A 20,525-nucleotide genomic window follows, 5' to 3' on the forward strand; every position below is an offset into this window, starting at 1 on the left:
CTCAGCTAGATGCAGTGGCTCACACCTGTAATCCCAGCACTTTGGGAGTGATATGGTTTAGTTCTGTGTCCCCTCCCAGATCTCATGCGGAATTGTAATCCCCAAGTGTCAGGGCAGGGGCCTGGTGGGAGGTGGCTGGTTATGGGGGTGGATTTCCCTGTGCTGTTCTCGTGATAGTGAGTCAGTCCTCATGAGGTCGATCTTATAGTTTCATGTGTTCGCACCTCCCCTTTTCTCTCTTGCTCTTTCTCCTGCTTTGCTATGGTAAGATGTGCTTGCGCCCCTTGGCCTTCCACCATGGTTGTAAACTTCCTGAGGCCTCCCAGCCATGCTTTCTGTACAGCCTGCAGAACTGTGAGTCATTTTAACCTTTTTTCTTCATACATTCCCCAGTTTCAGGTAGTTCTTTATAACAGTGTGAGAACAGACTAATACAGGGAGGCTGAGGCGGAAGGATGACTTGAGCCAGGAGTTGGAGACCAGCCTGGCAAACATAGTAAAACCTTGTCTCTATTTCAAAAAATTAAAAATTAGCCAGATGTAGTGACACACCTGTAGTCCCACCTACTCACCTACTCAGGAGGCTGATGTGGGAGGCCTGCTTGACTCCAGGAGGTCTAGGCTGCAGTGAGCTGTGATCACACACACCACGGCACTTCAGCCTGGGTGACTGAGCAAGACCTTGTCTCAATGAAAGAAAAGAAGAAAAAATATTGAAGTTACTAATACTAAAATAATATATAGGGAACCTGCTAGAGAAAAGCATTGACATAACATATATTTAAGTAAAAAATGGAATTTAATTGTAATGTTAAAAAATGATATTTTCCTTGCCGCTGTAATACGCCTTGTGGAATACTGAGATCAATACTTGCAGAACTGCAGACGATGAAGAACAGTAACACAAATACCCCTTCTGGAACCGACGAGACTCCTCGCTGCTCACTTCTCACAGGTAACACAGCACCGTTCACCTAAAGATGGTTTCATGGACCCGAAACATGAGCTGAGTGTTGTGAAATCTCTTTAGAAAGATTTTCTAGGGTCAAGCTGAATATTTCTCTGGTCTCAATTGGAAACATCTGGTGCCTCTTCTTCTCTGTAGTCTCAAGGCATAAAAGATGAAGGTTTTCAGTTCTCTTATTTGTTTCTAAAATTCTTTTCTAGAGTGTCCTGCAACCAGTAAGACTATCAAGTGCATGGCACTTGAGTGTCTGTGCTGGGATTGCTGACTTCTGTGTGTGATTCCTATTACAGACGAGACACGTGCATGTTATGCAAGAAAAGGTCAGACTTTGGAAACGTTTACATGTTAATCCAGAACTCCATGAGTCTCAGATGTGTAATCTACAAAATGGGGGAAAAATGTTTCCAATTTCTATGGACTTCAGATGATAATTCAGTTATAAATTAAAATCCTATTTCGGTGATTGTGTTTAGCAACGTATGATTATATCCTCTTCCCCTTCGGGGTCAACACTGTCTCTGACTTTCTGAGCCAGCTTCTGTTGACGGCATCTCCAAATCTAGGCACCTGCCTTGGTCTTGTGTGGATCTAAATTGGCAGGTTGAATCTAAAGTTTGGGAAAAGCCTTCACGGCCTGTGGACCTGTGAAGAAGCCTTTCTGTGAATTTCCCTGAAATACCATCAGGAATGGCTAAGTCTCAATGGGGTTGATCACTTCACCTCACGGTCAGGCATTCCCAGAATTGATTTGCTATCCCCATCCTGGGGATAAACATTTCACACAAGAGATGGAGGAACTAAACGTTGTTTCATTTGGGTCACAGAATGTTTCCTTTTAATTTCTCTGTAGAAATTTATTTCTTCTCAGGCCTTTTCCTTTTGCTTGTCTCTTATGTTCTTCCATATCCCGGTGAGGTAAGACTGGCCCCCCTGGGGACCCCAAAAATTAGGAGGCAGGCAATTTACAATGTACTCTTCTCTAGGAAAGAGACTGTCATGCTCACCTGTGATCTAATACAAGTTCCAGACGTTTGAAGCGGGGATTTCAGGCAGCACGTTTGGAGGTGACACGCCTAGCCATTGATGAACACTATCTACTTACTTGAAAATATTGCTTTGTGTGATTCAAAGAGAAATGATGGAAAGCATCACACTGACAATTCAGTACTAGTGGAATTACCTCTGAGAAGGATAGAGGAATTAACTATATTTCATAGATAATACTGAGATGGATTTATGTGCTGACATTTGAATAGGATTATACTAGAATCTGACACTTCCAACTCAGCATCTATCGCTGCATTCTCATGTATCAGGAAGTGCTGCTGCCTCTGTTGAAACAGGAATGCACTTATATTCACCAGCTGTGTTTTCTTTTCAAATAGTGAATGCACTCAGTCAAACCTTCCCAAACCCTCTCCATCTTCAGCCTTGAAGTTCTTTCAGGATTCTGTTGTTGAGGTCTATCCTTGGGCAGCAATTAAAGTCATACCACTTTCCCATAAGCAGTGCCACTCCAGGTCATTTTCCATCTCCCCAAAGTCTCCAGACTCTTGGTCTTGGTGATCAACTTTTGCCTTGCCTTGACAGTACATGAGCCATCGTCTCAGTGGGATTACCAATTCCAGCTGCTCAGCTGATCTCTCCTGACATATGGTCCCTCTTACCCTGAGTTCAGCCCATCTCCAAAGCCACCCTCCTCCCCACAGACTCACAGTTTGTCTCCTTTTCCATCTCACCTGCGTTCTTTCTTCTTTAGCACAGTTTATATGTTCATCTCGCACAATGCTGTCTCTTCCTGAAGACCTGATGCACATCTCAGAACCTGTGGCCGCCCTGGCTGTGTGGGAAACATTTGGAGATACCTGGCACACAGACAATCACCTCTGACTCCCTACTCAGAACCACCAATACTAGAGCCCTGGATGGCACTTCCGAGCTATCCAGCCGCAGCTCTGCAGGAGCTCCCACTGCAGGGTACCTCTCCTTATTCTGCTTTTGTCTCAAGTCAAGCCCTCTGTTTTTGACTCAAAATGGTTAAACAGTAAGTATGGGAGGCCGTTGACTTGGACAGAGTTCCTGCACTAGACTCCAACAAACCAGAGCAAACCAAAATTAAAGCACTCATAGTGGAACCGAAACTTTAAGGAAGCAGACAGTTCACAAAACAGACCAGTTTTTCTTGAAGACAAGAGATTCCAGTGTACTTGAGTCAGTGTCATGAGAAAGAGCCCTCTGCTTTTACCTTGTAAGAAAAGTAACTGGAGGGAACAGATGTTAACCCATCAGTTTTTTTTTTCTTCTTTTGTATCTTTCTTGTTCCCACCTTATAAATCTCACCGTCTACCATTGCCCAGAGGAGCTGTCATTCTGTTTTGTAGAAGAGAGGCTGCCTCATTCATGAAGCACAGAGAAAAGCCAATTAGGTCTATAAATTGTTGTAATTGTGTCTTTTTTGTCCTACATTTTGGACCCTGTGTCAAACAGGAAAATCAGACTGATCTGCCCTGATTCCTACTGTCTATGAATCTTCTCTGCCTTAGAATTTTCCACCTCTTTTTCCTTCCAAAAAATCAATAGCTATTTCCAGGGCCTGATAAATCTCTATTCTGCAATTTTCATTCAAATTAGTAAATACAAAGTAAATCACTTTCAGAAAAAATAAATTCCCATTTTTTGTCGACACAGTAACAGCACTTTTTTTTATGGTACACAGGCAGAAGTGATGTTCCACTGGGAGAAACACTAAAAGTGGATAGTTCTTAAATGGAAACATATGAAGACCTAATGCTCATGTAATTCCACTTGGTGAATCCAAATTGTTAGATTTGAGAGATTATCTACAAGAACCAAGTTGATTTTGGATTGTGCAGTGAGTACCATGTGACAGAAGTATTTTAACTCCTATTTTCGTTTGATTCCCTCTCTGAAACTAGCTCAGATCACAGTCAGGTGATTGCCTCATTCTCAGCTTTGTGGAGAGTGATATACACAGATTCCAATCCATTCTTCTAATTGCAACTCACTATTCAAAACTTGAAGGCAACAAGGGACTCTGTAGGGGATTATTGCATGAGTACTACCAAAAGGCTATGTAGTTTTAGCGACAGATGCTCAAAATCACACTGCAGTGTCCTAGTGTTGGACCTGAGACGGGGAAGGTGTCCCTCCCAGTGAAGCACTGGATTTGGAACATAGTTACCGCCATGCCCTCCCTATGTGATTATCATCAGTTTTCATTAGAGATGGGCTTTCCTTGATCTTATGATGCTTTCAAAACATGCAAAAATAGCTTCTGCTCACAAAAAGGATGTACTGTCCATTATGAGGAATTTTTCCTCCAGCACAGAAAGAATCACAAATTGCTAAACTTTCAGATCTGAAGGAGACAACAGGGAGGGATCTCCACAATGAACAGAATGTGGTTTATAGGAGCCAGAGGCCCAGACAATGGGGGATTATTTTAACAAGCTAGCACCTTCTGAAATTCTATTCCACCCCGCTTATTCTGCATTCAGAAAAGATCTTTTGGAATTTTAAGACAATTTCCTACAGGAAATATAAAGACTGATATCATCAATTTTACCTTTCTGGTGTCTTTCATATTATTTTCTCTTTCCATTTCTCCTATTTTCCTTTTTTTTTTTTTTTAACTAATAGAATTATCCAGTGTAGTCATGACAGAGCCTTGTGTAATTGGATCCTAAAACACTGAAACAAATGCCATCAGGCTCCAAAGTCAAAATGCTACAAAGAATATTCACCCTAGAACCAAAGTATCAAAATACCGCAGTAAAATACACATTTTCAGAATCATGCTCCACATTTTTCTAAATCAGATTATTTCACTCCTATCCCTTCAGAATTGTCAATCACCAAACTATGCCTTTGAAGTTGGCTGGGAGGTCATAGGTTTCTTCTCTGTTTGCTCACATAAGGTTTTCTTCTGTTGATGATTTTGAACACTGGCATCTCAGCCAGTGAAGCTGAAAGAAGAGGAAATTTCATTTTCCAGATGTTTTTCTCCAAGAAGATAAGACTATCAGAACTATCCGGCCTCCTAATGCTATACCATATTCATTTTCTCTCACAGTTTTTGATCATAAAATAGAAGTATGAATCACTTTGTGATTTCTTCCTGATTTCTCCCTTTCTTTTCAACCCGATCCCACGTCTAAGCTCAGTGTTGACAATAATGTGGACAATTGACATTTGCAAAGGACCCAGCAGGAGTCCGTGTCCCTCACCCAGAGAGGTGGGGACAAAGCAGGGGTCCGTGTCCCTCACCCAGAGAGGTGGACATCACCATCAGCCCCATTTACAGATGGGAAAGAAAACTTGATAATAAAAGTGAAGTGAATTGTGCAAGGCCAGTCAAGTAGTAGGCGACCAATCTCTTCTTCTCTAATCCAGTAGCTTGTAATTATTTGTTTCTAAAACGTCGTGCAAACAATAGCTTATTTAAAACACAGAATAATGTTGCCAAACTTTTAAAAATGGCAACAGAATAGTCTTCTGTTGCTTGGGAACCAGATTTGACAAAGTTTGTGAACCTGGATAGCTCCAGCTAAGAAACTCTGCCTTTGAACTCAGCAGGCTGGAAGGGATGGAGTCGGGGAGAGTTTTCTCTTCTTCCTTGATTCTCAGGCAACGTCACTGAGAGTCTCTGAGAAGGCAAGGACACAGGATGGGACATGACAGGACCAAGCAGAGGCTTCCTCGAGCCCCGGACAGAGTTGCTTCGCTGCCTCCTTCACAGATGCTTCTGCGCCCATCCACCCACCCTCCCCAGAATGGGTCTGGAGCCGGTCACCTGCCAAGTCCTAACACAGCCATCAATCTGCTGAGGGTCCAGCCCATTCCAGTCACTTGTTTTGAATTTGTTTGGAATGAACTTATATCACTTAAACATTTATATTTTAAGCACTTTAAAACTTACTTTTTTTGAAACGGAGTCTTACTCTGTCGCCCAAGCTGGAGGGCAGTGGCACGATCTCGGCTCACTGCAACTGTTTCATAGGTGAGAAAATTGATCACTCTGTTGCAAGTAATTTACCGTATTTGTGGTCACAGAGTAAGGGAGTGGCAGAAGAGAAACTGAAATCTTTCATTTTTGTTATAGAAGCCAAACTAATTAAAAGTTAAATTAGATTTTTTGAAACAAAAGCACTTACTGTGTTGTTAAAATATAATACTAAACTCATTTTAGACTTTTCCTAATGATATTAACATTGTTTCTAGCATACATGGTAAAATACATTTGTCTAATTTGAAATTTGGTATGAGTAGTATGTTCTTTTTTGTTTGATATTCTTTATTTCGAAATCTGAAATTAGACAAAAGAAGATAGTAGGCTGTAGACTAATTGCATGCACAATGATTCTAAAAATTTTCTGCACTTACTCTGTCATCTGAGCTGTTTTCCTGCCTCCTCACCTTTCCCTGTTCCATTCAAGTAAGTCCTATACCATTTGAACTGGGCGCCATGTTCGAGATAAGTGCAATCCAAACACATCCAGAATGACAGGCCGTTCTCTTTTCTGTTTAGGGGAAAGCAATTTCTTTACAACTTCCTGGTTATAAGGTCAATAGCTCAGAGAAGAGCTAATAGAATCACTGTTGTTTCCAGGATAGCAATGTTCATTTGGAAGAGATTTATGCCATGAAACTTAGGTGGACCTATTGTTTGGCTCTTTTCTGTGGGGTTTTGGGAGGAGAGTTGCATTCTGTGTGCATATCCATCACTGTCACAACTGGCTCAAACTCCCATAGCAACCTCCTTCTTTCTGTCTCCTCTCTCTCCACATGGAGACATGGCCTTGAGCTTCAACAATGGATTCAGGTCAGGCTGAGTAAGGTCACAGAAAAAGATGTCAGGAAAACCAGACTGTCTATACCTGAACCAGCTGAACAAACTTTTTTTCTTTTGAGACGGAGTTTCACTCTGTCGCCCAGGCTGGAGCACCATCTTGGCTCACTGCAACCTCTGCCTCTTCGGTTTAAGCGATTCTCCTGCCTCAGCCTCCTGAGTAGCTGAAATTACAGGCATGTGCCACCATGCCAGGCTAATGTTTGTAGCTTTTTAGTAGAGACAGGGTTTCACCATGTTGGCCAAGCTGGTCTTGAACTCCTGACCTCAGGTGATCTACCCGCCTTGGTCTCCCAAAGTGGTGGGATTACAGGTGTGAGACACTGCACCTGGGTAACAAACTTAATATCTCTAGAAATGAATGAATCAAGGAGTTAGTGCCTCCTGATATGACATAATGGAAAGGACATAGCAACATCCATAAAACTGAGTCAAGTCTTTAGTCAAAAAACTGAGTCAAATCTAGAGAATATGGACAAAGGAACTAGTTTTAAAAACACCGGCAAGAAGGCAACAGAAATAACAAAATGAAAAAATATTCTAAAAAATAACTAACTTGACATTTTTCAACAAGTTAAGGCACTAAAATATAACGTTGCACATGGAAGTGCACTATGCATTAAAACAGCTTCAGAGTTACAAAGCATCCAAACCTAATGTGTGTTCTTGTTTGGAATCTGATTCAAAACAACCAATATATTAAAATCATTTGGAGACAGGAAAATTAGAGTTACCTGTAGGTACCTGTTGATACTGAGGAACTACTGTGATTTTTATCAAGCATGATAATTTCATTGTGGTTATGTATCTTAAAAAGTCCATAATCTTCATGAATACATGTAGAGAAATTACGGCACCATGTCTGGGATTTGCTTTAAAAGTTTCAGCTGGGTGCAGCGAATCACATCTATAATCCCAGCACATTGGGGGGCTGGGGCAGGTGGATTGCTTGAGCCTAGGAGTTTAAACCAACCTGGGTGACATAGTGAGACCCTGTCTCTATAAAACAGAAAAATTAGCTGAGTGTGGTGCCATGTGCTTGTAGTTCCAGCTACTCAGAAGGCTGAGGTGAGAGGATCACCTGGGCCTGGGGCGGGTAAGGCTGCAGTAAGCTGTGATTATGCCATTGCACTCCAGCCTGGGCAACAGAGAAAGACCCTGCCTCAAAAAAAAAAAAAACCAATTTCAATAAATAAGCAAACAGAGAATTAGATGAAGATGGTAAAACATCAAGATGGTAAAATATTAATAATTTCAATCTGGATGATTGATATGTGATGCACATATACAATTTATAACATTTAGGGTGTGTTTGAAAGTTCTCATAAAATTTTAAAATATATATTCATTAATAATTCAGAGAAAGAAGGATTAATATGTAAGAACTTTCAAATTACGAGTTAAGTGGCAGACATTTTAGTTAATTTAACTTCCATCATTCAAAAGTGAATAAATTGTATAGTTAAAATACATATTTTACCTATACATTATTTGTGCTTTTATCCTAATTTCACATTTGAACTTATTTTTCATTAATATTCTCAAAAGCAAGCTAGGTATAAAATGCAAATAAAAATAAGCCCAGAAAAGGTTAACTTTGGAATTTTGTGTGTAGCAATAACATATTTTGGAAACTGAAAGGAATTTTCTATAAAAATTAAAATGACTAAATGGAGATTTATTTCATTTACTCAGTTTTTTCATCAAAATAAATGTGTATTCATAAAAATAAGCTGAAATGAACACTTAGTAAGAAATAATAATAAAATTTCACTTCATATCCTACTTCATTACTCAAAATATAAAGCTGGTTAGAAAAAAAAGACTTTCTTTTTACATCTAGATGCAGAAATTTTAAGAATTTATTAAAATACATTAATATTTAAAAATGATAATTTTACAGCTCAACCTAATATAATGTGCACTTAGACGATTCTCAATACAATATGCACGATTCATTTACGTGCTTATAGATGTAAAATACTTTCCTTTAATTAGAACCACTTTATTATCTAAACAATTGGCACTTGCCATATTTTGAAGGATATTCATCTATTATATAAAAATCTCATATTAAAGTTTAGTGGGAACTATAGTTTTTGTATTAAGTTGAAAATCTATTATTTAAAAAGAAAAATAAGATTTTACCTTTTCTGGCACTTAGAAAAGTAACAGACTTTTTTTTTTTTGGAGACAGAGTCTCATTCTGTCACCCAGGCTGGAGTACAGTGTGGCACAATCTCAGTTCACTGCAACCTCTACCCCCTGGGTTCAAGCAATTCTCCTGCCTCAGCTTCCTGAGTAGCTGAGATTACAGGTGTGTGCCACCACACCCGGCTAATTTTTGTATTTTTAGTAGAGATGGGGTTTCAGCATGTTGGCCAGGCTGGTCTTGAACTCCTGACTTCAACTGATCTGCATGCCTCGGCCTCCCAAAGTGTGGGATTACAGGCACCAGCCACCGCGCCCGGCCATAACAGAGTATTCTTAAGTCGAATTCTATTTTCCTTAATGAAGAGACCTGTGTGGCTTATTTTTCACAGATGCATATATTTGTTTTAATCTGATTTTTATTTGTTTTCTTATTTGTGAACCCAAATGAAATTACTGTTTGTTTACTGTGAGATAAGTCTTCTATTTTACATTCTGCAGGCATACATAATATGCTAAATAGTAACTGCTGATAAGAAAAAGCATGTTAGGTAGTTGTCACCTCATATCAGTCACCATCTTATAGTTATTAGATATCACAGAAGATTGTTTTCAAATTTTGGCATGAAAAAATTTGTAATTCACTTCCAGAAATGGAAAGGTGTGTATTTAGTCATGCATGCATTTACATATGAATGCTGAAAATGTTTGTTACTCATTTATATGACTATTGTAACAGAAATATAGAAACAAACAATATTAATTTTAAAAAGTAGAATGTTCAAGTACTGTGCAGATCCCAACCTGTTCCACAGAATACCTTCAAAATACCTCCAAGTTTCTTTTTTTTTTTTTTTTTTTGTCTTCATGTTTTTCTACTTGTGCTTGGTGCCTGAGACAAAATCACTTACGAAAGCCCGGCACACTTGTAATTTCTTGTCCCTAATTTTTGTTCACAATTTATTTTTTCTGCTTTGCGAAGGTGTTTCTATTATCTGTCAAAGCTGGGATGAAAGCCACCTTGTTGAAGATTAACCCAATTATATCTTTAAAAATGGTATTTTTTTTATTTAAAATATTTAAAGAAACTTGGTATGAAATGTCTTCACCAATGTATGGTTTTGTGTTGTCACCATTTCTGCAAACGTCTTACCTTTCTGATAGCAAAAGACTGCCAGACATTGTGTCTTAGATACACTGTTGGTGGCAAACACTTGATACCTCAGAAAAGAGAAAGAAAAGCCAGTTATATGTGAAGGAGTGCGTCTCTTTTACCATCAGTGATGCTGGTTGTAGAAACCTCAAATCCTAGAACACATCGGAAATGTTTTCTAAGTCATCAAAGAATGATCACATATAATGCAATGTAGTTTTGGTTAAATGCACATTATGGCATTATGCTTCAAAAGTTGGTAGTTTATATAATAAATACTAACAAGGTTACACTAAAATGGACACTTTAAAATCAAATGTGGTTAGAAAAAAACGCTTTTTGTGAAAGCTGAATGTTAAAAATCTCACTGCAGTCTACCTCACGGATTACAATGTGACTATCGTTGACTTCGATATTAGTGTACCCGGCTATGTAAACGCTAATTAACGAACACAGCAACAATAGCCAACCACCGATGCATTCTGACAGTTCAATTCCAGACGAGAAGTCACTATGTCATCGTCAACCCCACATCTAAGAAGGCAATTTGAGTTTCCTGGATGATGGTCTGCTGGCTTCCATCACTCTAGTAATATGACTCAAACGTGTTTCCTCAGCTGATAGAAAATGACAAGCACTTAGCTCAGTCATTCATTACAAAGCTGCACCCAGGGGAAGCAGCACTGTCATTTTAGATGCTGACAATGATAACCGGAAGGGTTAATTTGTGCCCAGCCAAGAAAAGAGCAGGATTTCTGATTTCACAGAAAGCAACTTGCCCCTTCACCAGGAGGTTTACATAGTCGCACGGGCCTCTTATGGCCAAATGGGGGAGTTCAGAACAGATTTATGTACATGTAAGTTACAGACAGCGCCAGAGAATGTGGCATGCAGGGATTTTTCCTTAAAAACAAAAATCCTATGAAGAAACCAGCCTCTCTGAAGAGATTACATCTTTTTTTAAGTGATAGATATAAAATATAAATTAATTTCTACAGCTATTCTGAGAATATCGATTAGGAACTCTTTTTTTCCATAAATTATTTTGTATTATAAAATAGCAACAGTGACATCCAGTGTTTAATAAAATTAATGGCAGGCTGTCCCTGAGGACCATTAAAGACATTAATATTTTTGAATATTATTTTTACATAAGAACTGTATTAGTCTGTTTTCACGTTGTGGATATAGACATACCCGAGACTGGGCAATTTACAAAAGAAAGAGGTTTAATGGACTCACAGTTCCATGTGGCTGGGAGGCCTCACAATCATGGCGGAAGGTAAAAGGCACAACCCTCACGGCAGCAGACGAGAGAGAAGAAAGCAAGCCAAGCAAACGGGGTTTCCCCTTATAAAACCACCAGGTCTCGCGAGACTTACTCACTACCACGAGAACAGTATGGGGCAAACGGCCTCCATGATTCAATGATCTCCCACCGGGTCCCTCCTACAACACGAGGGGATTATGGGAGCTACAATTCAAGATGAAATTTGGGTGGGGACACAGCCAAACAATATCAAGAACCTAGAAATATGATACTTGTCTCAACTTGCTTGATGAGTTTGGAAATATTGTCAACATGTCCCTTGTAGCTAGGCATGCAGATTGCACTAGCTCAGTTCTCAATAACATGGCTGTAGTACTCACTATGGTTTTGTTAAGGAGATTCGCTGAACTGAGTGTTCCCCATTTGCATGGTTGCTGCATCTTCTGACTCTGACTCTGCACCTGAAAGCGATTGAATGGTGGTGAAGAGAGTTCACTGTGTTCTCCCATGGGATTGGTTGAACCTGGTCCCTTTCGTGATCTTCAGCTCCTCTTTGCACTTAAGGATCAAGTTGGAGCTTTCAGCGTCTGGAGAGTTATTCTGCGGTGAAAGAGAACATGGGTGCTCTATCCATGTATAGATTGCTTGGGTCTGATTCCTCCTCTCTGCCCTGATTGATGGCTTCTTTTCTGTTGAATTCCTGTCACCACTCTTCCAGAGGTAAAGTGGCCATAATTTTCTGCTGTTTCTAAAATTTAACCTGTATTCCAATAACATATATTTATTCTCTGACCAAAGTATGCCATATCAATTTTCTAGTCCCCATATCTTTCTGCTGCTTCCTGATGTTGTCTTTGGATAATGCTTATCTAGTCACTTTGAATTTTTCTGCCTTAGTTTCTTTTTTGTAAAATCGGTATAAGCGATTCATTACCAGCCTTTTCACAAGGCTGATATAAAGAAAAAGCTAGAAAATGTATCCAAGTGAATTAGTCATACAATGTTCAAGGAAAGTGGATACTGAATAAAGCATTCATCATTTACGTATTTTCTGAAGTTTCTGGGTCATGTAAAAAATCAGTGGAATGGTTGAAAGCAGTTCTGAAACTTTATTTTACAAAAATATTTCTATAATTTCTTATCTAAATTATTCAGAAAATATATTACACCCCAACTAGTTTTATGAGACCAGAGTAATCTTAATACCAAAGCTGGGTAAAAATTTATATGGAAAGAAAATTCACAAACATAGAAACAATAATTCTTTGGAAATCATTAACAAATTGAATTAAGCTCTCTAAAGAATGATGGTACATCATGAGCAGATGGGTGTTAACCAAGAAATATAAAGTTTATTTTGCATTCAAAGTTAATCAGTATAATTCACCATGGTAACAGAGTAAACGAGTAAAAACAAGATTATCTCTGTAAGTGTAGAAAAAGCTTTTGGCAGCATTTACTACCCATTGATAATAACATCTTAGCAACCAACTTCATCTAGAAAAGGTAATCTTCACAGACCTGTTTCTAGCAACTTTCTTTACTATAAACATTGGATGATATCCCCACAATACTGGAAACAAGACAGGAATACCTATTCTCACCACTTTTACTTATAATTGTACAGGAAGTCCTAGGCAATGCAATAAGCAAGAAAAGTAAATAGAAACATAAACGTCGAAAAGAAAACTTTCATTATTTAGAGAAGACATATTTCTTTATATAGAAAACCCTCTCAAATCTATTAAAAATAAACAACAAATACTCAAACGAATTTAGTGAGATCATGGAATATAGGTTCTACTTATAAAAATCAGTTATATTTCTGTATACTGGCCAATATGTGAAAAATGGTTTTCTTAAAGAAAACCCATCAATTTCTATAGCATAAAATTGATATCCTATAAATTACTCTAAAAACATTTCTAGGATAAATTAAAGAAGATCTAAATGGATAGAAAGATAAACTATATTCAGTTTGGAAGAATAAATCTTTTCAAGATATCAGTTCTTCCCAATTTGATAAACAGATTCAAAGCACTCTTAGGCATAACTCCTGAAGATCTTCCTGAGAAACTGATGAGTCTAGAATGTATGTTTGGTTTTCATAGCTGGGGGAGGAGGTCACGCTACAGGCAGCCAGTGGGTTGGGTTCAGGCACACTGCGAAACATCCGAGAAGACACAAGATGGTCCCTCCCCTCAACAAAAAACTGCTCTAAAATGCCAACAGCGGCGTGCTTTTCCCAAGGATTTCTTCTACTGCCCTTTAAGATGGAAAGTTGTTACCTTCTAAAGGTTAATTTTTAAGCATGTATTAACCTGAAGGTTGACTTCTAACATTTAACTCTGTAATCAATATGCATAGATAGCTGGGATCATCAGGAGATAAAGACTTCGCTGGTTGCCAGCCTCCCTCCCACCATGTGTAACCAATTGCTCTAACACTACTTCTCAGGTGAATTATTTTGTCTCACTGAGTAGTGATGCCAACATTTGATAGATATTAAACTATAACATTGTAGGATATGTTTCCGAACTGCTGTTTTGTTTTTTTTTTAATTAAAGTTACCTGTACCACACTTTTTAGAAAGTTGTACCTTTTTCAATGTTTTAATATCCAGTAGTGGATTGCTTACTTATTATGTTTTCCAATAGCCTTCAAACACCATAAAAGTTAGGGCTGTATTATTAATTTTTAATCCTAGTTGTATCCTAGTACATAGTTTGTAATTTATCTGGTATCATATTTTTTAAAAGATTCTTCTAAAATTTTCTTAACTTTTAAATATTTCATTCTTCCAGATAGATTTTAAATTTTTGTCTCATAATATCAAGAATTAACAGAAATGCAGCTGTCTTTTAGGAGTTCACTGACTGCATTTAAAAAAAAAAAACAAAATACTTGCACAGGATTTATGTGAAAATGACCAAACCTAAGAATGCTTTCAAATATTCATCCTAGGTACTTGGAACATTTTCCTTGTGAGAGCTTATTCACTTGCTTAGGACACACTTTGCTTTTACAGATAATGCATGTTAATTCAGCTGCTGTCTAAGTGATTGTTATTATTGGACTCAAAATAAATGCTGTAATTGAATTTGAGGAGGAACTATATTTAAAGTATTTCTTTCTGGTTTTATTGATAAAGTCATTTAATTGGATGTCTTTTGTTTTGCTTTTGAAGCTCACTAACTTCTTGTCAAATCATATGCGTAGCTAGAGTAGCCTGTGCAGAAATTCTCAAAGTCTAATGATTAGTTGGCAAAGTACTCCTCAAAAGAGAATTTGCATGCAAATGGGATAGACTGTTCCCCAAACTCATTATGAAATATGGATATATCTTTTAACTTTTCTAGTTAGTTATGAGCATATGCAGGATCGCCCCTTTAAATTGTCCCTAGAGCAAGGCCCTTGTATTACAAACCTGTCAATAACGGCTGTCAATCTGCTTGTGCTGTTCCTGGCTTGGCCACCAGGTGTCGCTGTTTAATGGAGAATTTTGCTCCAGCTTTGCAGGTGCTTAATGGGCTAAGACAGCTTTGGAGATGCGATGGTCCCTTTCTTCTTGGTAGGCTTAGCCAAAGGCACACCCCGTTTGGGATCCCAAATCCACAGATGTCTTTGATTAGCTCTTTAATTTCCTAGACCACCAGTGCTGAGCCGGGACTGAGTCTAGCTCTGCCCAGTTAGCAGTTGCCCCATTAAGTATTCTCCCTGGGACAGGCATCAGTGGCCAAGAGGCAGGGCCCCTTTTTCTATGAAACTCTCAACACACGAAAGAGTCCATCCACCTTCCATCTGCAGAAACATTCAGGATCACAGCCAGCTTTCCAAGGGACGTCTCCAAAGTGATTGATGTGCCCGAGGGAGGTCACTCCCAGTGACTCTAAAAGCCCAGCTCTTAGCCTTCAATTAGAAATGTAGCTTTAGTGACTCACGGTGAATGTCCACCTTGTCACATACCTAGGAGCATCTGCCAGACTCTCCTCCTAATAAACGGGGAAACTCAGCAGGGACCTTTCTCCTGTAAGGTGCACGTTCCAACTTCTGCATATCCCACACCATTCGTATTCTATGAAAACGGAACAGGGGGATTTGAAGAAATATAGAATTCTGCACCTAGGAGTGTTAAAAACATCCTTTCGGAGGTGGTAATATGAAGGAAGGAGGCATCATGCGACCACCGCAGTTGTGAGAATGAACAAGGACCAACCAAATGGAAACAGGCCTGAGCTATTTATTCAGAGTTTGCTAGAGAGATGGAGCCACCCCTACCCTTTGGGCTTGGCAGAGACTCGCAGGAGGCAGGGAGCTGGCAGAGAGGCTCGGGAAGCCCTGGTGGAGGCTATGTTGGTAGCGGGGGGCATCTCATGGAATTGACTAGGGGGAAAATTTGGCTTTCTCCACGTGGTCCTAGGTTGGAAGTGGGGACAACATTAGGGAATCTGTCAGTCATTAATTATGTTGTGGCCGTTTGGCACTGATTGCCTCAGGGTGAACTGTCTGGCCTCCTGGGCCGTTGCTTCCTTCCTGGACCCTGACTTGCAGCCGGCGGCTTCCGAGCTGGCTCCTGCAGACAAGAGCTGGCTCCTGGGGCTGCTTGTGGCAGATTGTGGGTCAGAGTTCTCCTTTTATATGTGACCTGGTAATTGATCATTGACAAACTCAGTCTCTCAAAGACCTGTTGTCTTAGCAAAAAATAAAATTTTAACGGATGGCTAATATATGTGACTTTGAGACAATCCTAAATTGTTATGATTACTTTGATTATTTTTTCTGTTTTATCCTTAGAAATGTAGCTTTTTAGTTTTGGGAATTAATTGTAGAAAAATATAAACTTAAGTCCTATACTTATATTTAATCATAGTTAATCATAGGGATGAATAACACCCAACATTGATACAACCATTTTGTTATTAGCAAGTGAATGTATGAAAGAACGAGGAACACAGATCGACTCCTCTCACTTTGAGAGTCTTTTTCTTTCCTAATCCACTTTTCATTACGAGGTTTTCATATGCCTCTTAATGACTTCTATTCCCATGTGATAGGGTGACCTGGCAAGTAAAGTACTAAACAATAATTGAAAAAGAGTTTGATCTTAACGACTTTATTATAAAATCCATGTACAAAAGCATCTGCATTTATTTCCAACAGAGAAAACATGAAACACAAAAGGTCTCAGTCATCAAACCTTTCCCAACAGGAGGTAGGAGAGGGCCTGGGAGTGCAGGCAAGGACAAAAACAGTGGTTTCCCAATAAAAATGTCTATGATGTCTGTGGTATTGCATTCCAGGAATCAAAGCCGCAGGCTGCAGAGGGGTGACGGTGGAACTGGAGAGAGGCTGGCTTCCAGGGGTCCCTGAGCAGCAGTGACCTCCAGTCTCGCCGACTGTGGCTGCGTTGGAAGCTGGAGGAGGAGCTGCTGGTCTTCGCTCTGTCTCTGAACTCCTCTGGTCAGGTTAGACACTTCTTTTGTGCCGTCATGGGAGCTTCATGTTGTGTGTGATGGACCTTCCTAAAGTCCCCGCTATGGTTTCTCACAGATTGAACCATGTGCTCGCTTTTCTTCTGATGGGGATTTGAAGCTGTCATCAGGCCGTCCTGAATTTCACCACTCTGTTTTCTGGGAGGGCTCCTGGGCAAGGCACAGGCATGGCCTGGACATAACTCGTTGTGTTATGCATTGTTTAGGTCAGATGGGTGCCCGCATGATATATTTTTTATTTTCTATTTATTTATTTTTGAGATAAGCCTTGCTCTGTCGCCCAGGCTGGAGTGCAGTGGTGTGATCTCAGCTCACTGTAACCTCTACCAGCTGGGTTCAAGTGATTCTCCTGCCTCAGCCTACCAAGTAGCTGGGATGACAGGTGCGTGCCAGCACACTGGCTAGTTTTTTGTATTTTTAGTAGAGACAGGGCTTCACCGTGTTGGACAGGCTGATCTCCTACGTACTCCTGATCTCGAGTGATCTGCCCACCTCAGCTTCCCAAAGTACTGGGATTACAGTCGTGAGCCACTGCCCCGGGCCATGTGCTGGTGTGATGTAAACGTGCAGTAATTCCCTGACTTTGTGTTTACCTTTGTGCCTGGGAAAACACCCGATAGAGGCATTCCCACGTTAAGATGTTCTCAGGGACCACGCTGGTAGGAGCCATCAGAGCTTTGACAAATTTAGGGCCTGGTAACGGTGCTTCTGTGCACATTCATGGAACGCTGTTTGTGCATAGGATGAACAGCAAATGCTGGAGCCCATTTTGGCATGTGCCAAGCATTCAGAGATATGGTTTGCTTTTCAGAGTTGAGAATCTGAGTGAGATCAGCCCCAGGATAACTGCAGCATTTCCTGGGAGAAGCCCTTATCTCCCACGCTGCTCCATCCTGTGTCCCCCACTCTCCCTTGCCTGCCCAGGCCCTGAGGGAGGGTTGCTTCAGGCTGTTGGTCCTCCAGATTTTTCCTTTCTAATTTTTCATATTAGCTGAATTAGGATCCAATTTTTCAAGGACTCTTCTAGACAATCGATGGTGGATATAATCAAACGCTTCATTTAGTAAACACTTACATCCGGATTTGTTGCTAATCGTTAGCTAGCCAGTCCTTAAACTTACTAAGGTAATGTTTTCCAGCAAAGGCCCTTCAGCAAGTGTCTCTGTGGGGATGCTGGGGCCGGGGTTCACTTTCCTTGAAGCCATTTATCCCCAAGGTACTCTCTGTGGGATATTCTCACAGCTTCCATAAGCCAACTGAGCTCACCCCATCGTTCAGTTGTGTGAATTTCCATATCAGATATAAATTAAGCAAATGTTGACTTTGTCAGGTCTCAAGGGAGATCTCAGGATGCTGGGAGCTGGCACCTAGAGTTTGCTGTGACCCGTGTCCCTCACCTGGGTGCTTCCTGACAAACTCCACCCTTTCAGGAGAGGGCCGGAGGCTGCGAGGGCAGAGCATGGTGGTGAGTGGCAGGCCAGGAAGGCGTTGGTGGGGAGGGTCATGCTCCCATGACTGTGTTCATTGTTACTAGTTGGATTCCTGCTGCCCTCTTTGTGCTCATGGATGAGAGTCAGAAATCGAATGGGCTCTGCACTCGTTAACCAGACCAGATGAGTCACGGTAAATCTGTGCTGGATTTTGCTTATGTTTTGCTTGAGAAGCTGTCAGCTGCTGATACGGTTTGGCTCTGTGTCCCCACCCAAATCTCATCTTGAATTGTACTCCCATAATTCCCACGTGTTGTGGGAGGGACCTGGTGGGAGGTAATTTGAATTATGGGGACTGTTTCCTCCGTACTGTTCTCAAGGTAGTGAATAAGTCTCATGAGATCTGATGGGTTTATCAGGGCTTCTGCTTTTGCGTCTTCCTCATTTTCTCTTGCCGCCACCATATAAGAAGTGCCTTTCACCTCCTACCATGATTCTGAGGCCTCCCTGCCATATGGAACTGTAAGTCCAATTCAACCTCTTTTTCTTCCCAGTCTTGGGTATGTCTTTATCAGCAGCATGAAAATGGACTAATACAGCTGCCTTCCTCTTCCTTAAAGTTCATGTCCCTTCAAACGAAAGTTCATTCAAGAATAGGCATCTTCATTTGAACTCTTCCTCCAGTTTCCACTTCCTTGGCTGCTGTTTTATTGATTCTCCCATTTGGTGGCATGTCCTGGGCACCTCCTGTGTGCCAGATGTGTTGGTGCTCCCCAAGATAGAGGGAAGGGCAACAGAAACAGCCTCAGCAGAACACTGATTTTGAGGGAACAGGAATACATACAGACCTAAAAATTGTCACCATTTCTACAAAAGAAAGAACACTATATGAAGAGAGAGAATACACTAGGAGAAATGGCACAGTTTAGATGGGGGAGTAGGAAAAGCCCCCTGAGGAAGGGCATTTATGGAGGCATGCAGGATGGGTAAGAGTTCACCAGAGCACTCTTGGGGATAAGCCTTATGGGCAGTGGACACGGGCTGTGCAAATGGCCCGAGGTGGTTTCGCAGAGTGCAACAGGCATGGAAAAGAATGATGCAATCTGTTTTCAGAGATGTGGCTAGGTGTGGGGCTGGGTGATGTCCCATGATACATACATGTGATGGAGATTGTGATGCTTTAAAGTGAAATACACCATTGCCAGGTTTGAGCAGAGCTGTAATGTTACCCCATTTGTGTTGTGAAGATTTACTCCTACAACAGGGACGTTCCAGCAGCTGGTGGAGAGGGGAACACCCACACAAGGCTAGGGTAGGGAGGTGTGAATTCTCCCAGGGGAAGTGTGGCCAGCAGTAGGGAGGGAGGCAAGGGAGGAACTCGAAAACAGCATGGGAAGGAGGAGCAAGACCGCAACGGATCTGAAATGGAGAGGGTGAGAAGGCAAAGTCCAAAGACGATGTGGAGATGCTAATGTGGACAGAGGTGCTGATACGTGAGACAGAAAAACCTAGAGGAGGAACAGAGATGAGGGATGAGGTTCATGGCTGCATGCATTCATGTTTGGGGCTGTGCCTTTGTGCTGTTTTGCTTTATTTTAATTCTTAAGTTTGTTGTAGGACTTGGACATTCAAAGATGATGAATAGAGTTCAGTCTTCAGCATTAAATATTTTGTAATCTAAAGTTGATACAGACTTTGGAACTAAGAGAGTGATATGGTTTGGCTGTGTCCCCACCCAAATCTCATCTTGAACTGTAGCTCCTATAATCCCCACCTGTTGTGCAAGGGACCCAGTTGGGGGTAATTGAATCATGGGTGGGTTTTCCCATGCTGTTCTCATGACAGTGAATAAGTATCATGAGATCTGATGGTTTTATAAAGGGCAGTTCCCCTGCACAAACTCTCTTGCCTGCCACCACGTAAGACTTGCCTTTGCTCCTCCTTCTTCTTCCGCCATGAGCATGAGGCCTCCCCAGTCATGTGGAGCTGTGAGTCCATTAAACCTCTTTCTTTGCCAGAAATACCAGCCCCAGGTATTTCTTCGTAGCAGTATGAAAATGGATGAATACAGAGAGGAATAGAGATAAATGAACACCTGACCCTGTGCCCAGGCAGAATGGGACCACAGTGGAGGGAGGCTGGTTGGTAGGTGCAGGAGGGCTCAGCCCAAGTGGATGCATTGGGTACAGGTTG

The 20,525-nt window shown here is 40.8% G+C and overlaps 1 long non-coding RNA gene and 1 pseudogene across 1 annotated transcript; one reads left to right on the plus strand and one right to left on the minus strand.

Moving 5' to 3' along the window:
* Positions 1–572: 572 nt before the first annotated feature.
* On the minus strand, positions 573–11,442 carry LOC139355714 (uncharacterized). Its single transcript, XR_011606588.1, has 3 exons — positions 11,383–11,442; positions 10,141–10,208; positions 573–681 (listed from the first exon to the last, which is right to left on the minus strand). It is a non-coding gene; the product is annotated as an uncharacterized lncRNA (long non-coding RNA).
* Positions 11,443–11,734: 292 nt separating this feature from the next.
* The window catches only part of LOC105491878 (non-histone chromosomal protein HMG-14 pseudogene), a 70,083-nt pseudogene continuing 61,292 nt past the window's right edge, over positions 11,735–20,525 (plus strand).

This window comes from Macaca nemestrina, chromosome 8 (assembly GCF_043159975.1).
Source record: "Macaca nemestrina isolate mMacNem1 chromosome 8, mMacNem.hap1, whole genome shotgun sequence".
Classification (NCBI taxonomy): Eukaryota; Metazoa; Chordata; class Mammalia; order Primates; family Cercopithecidae; genus Macaca; species Macaca nemestrina.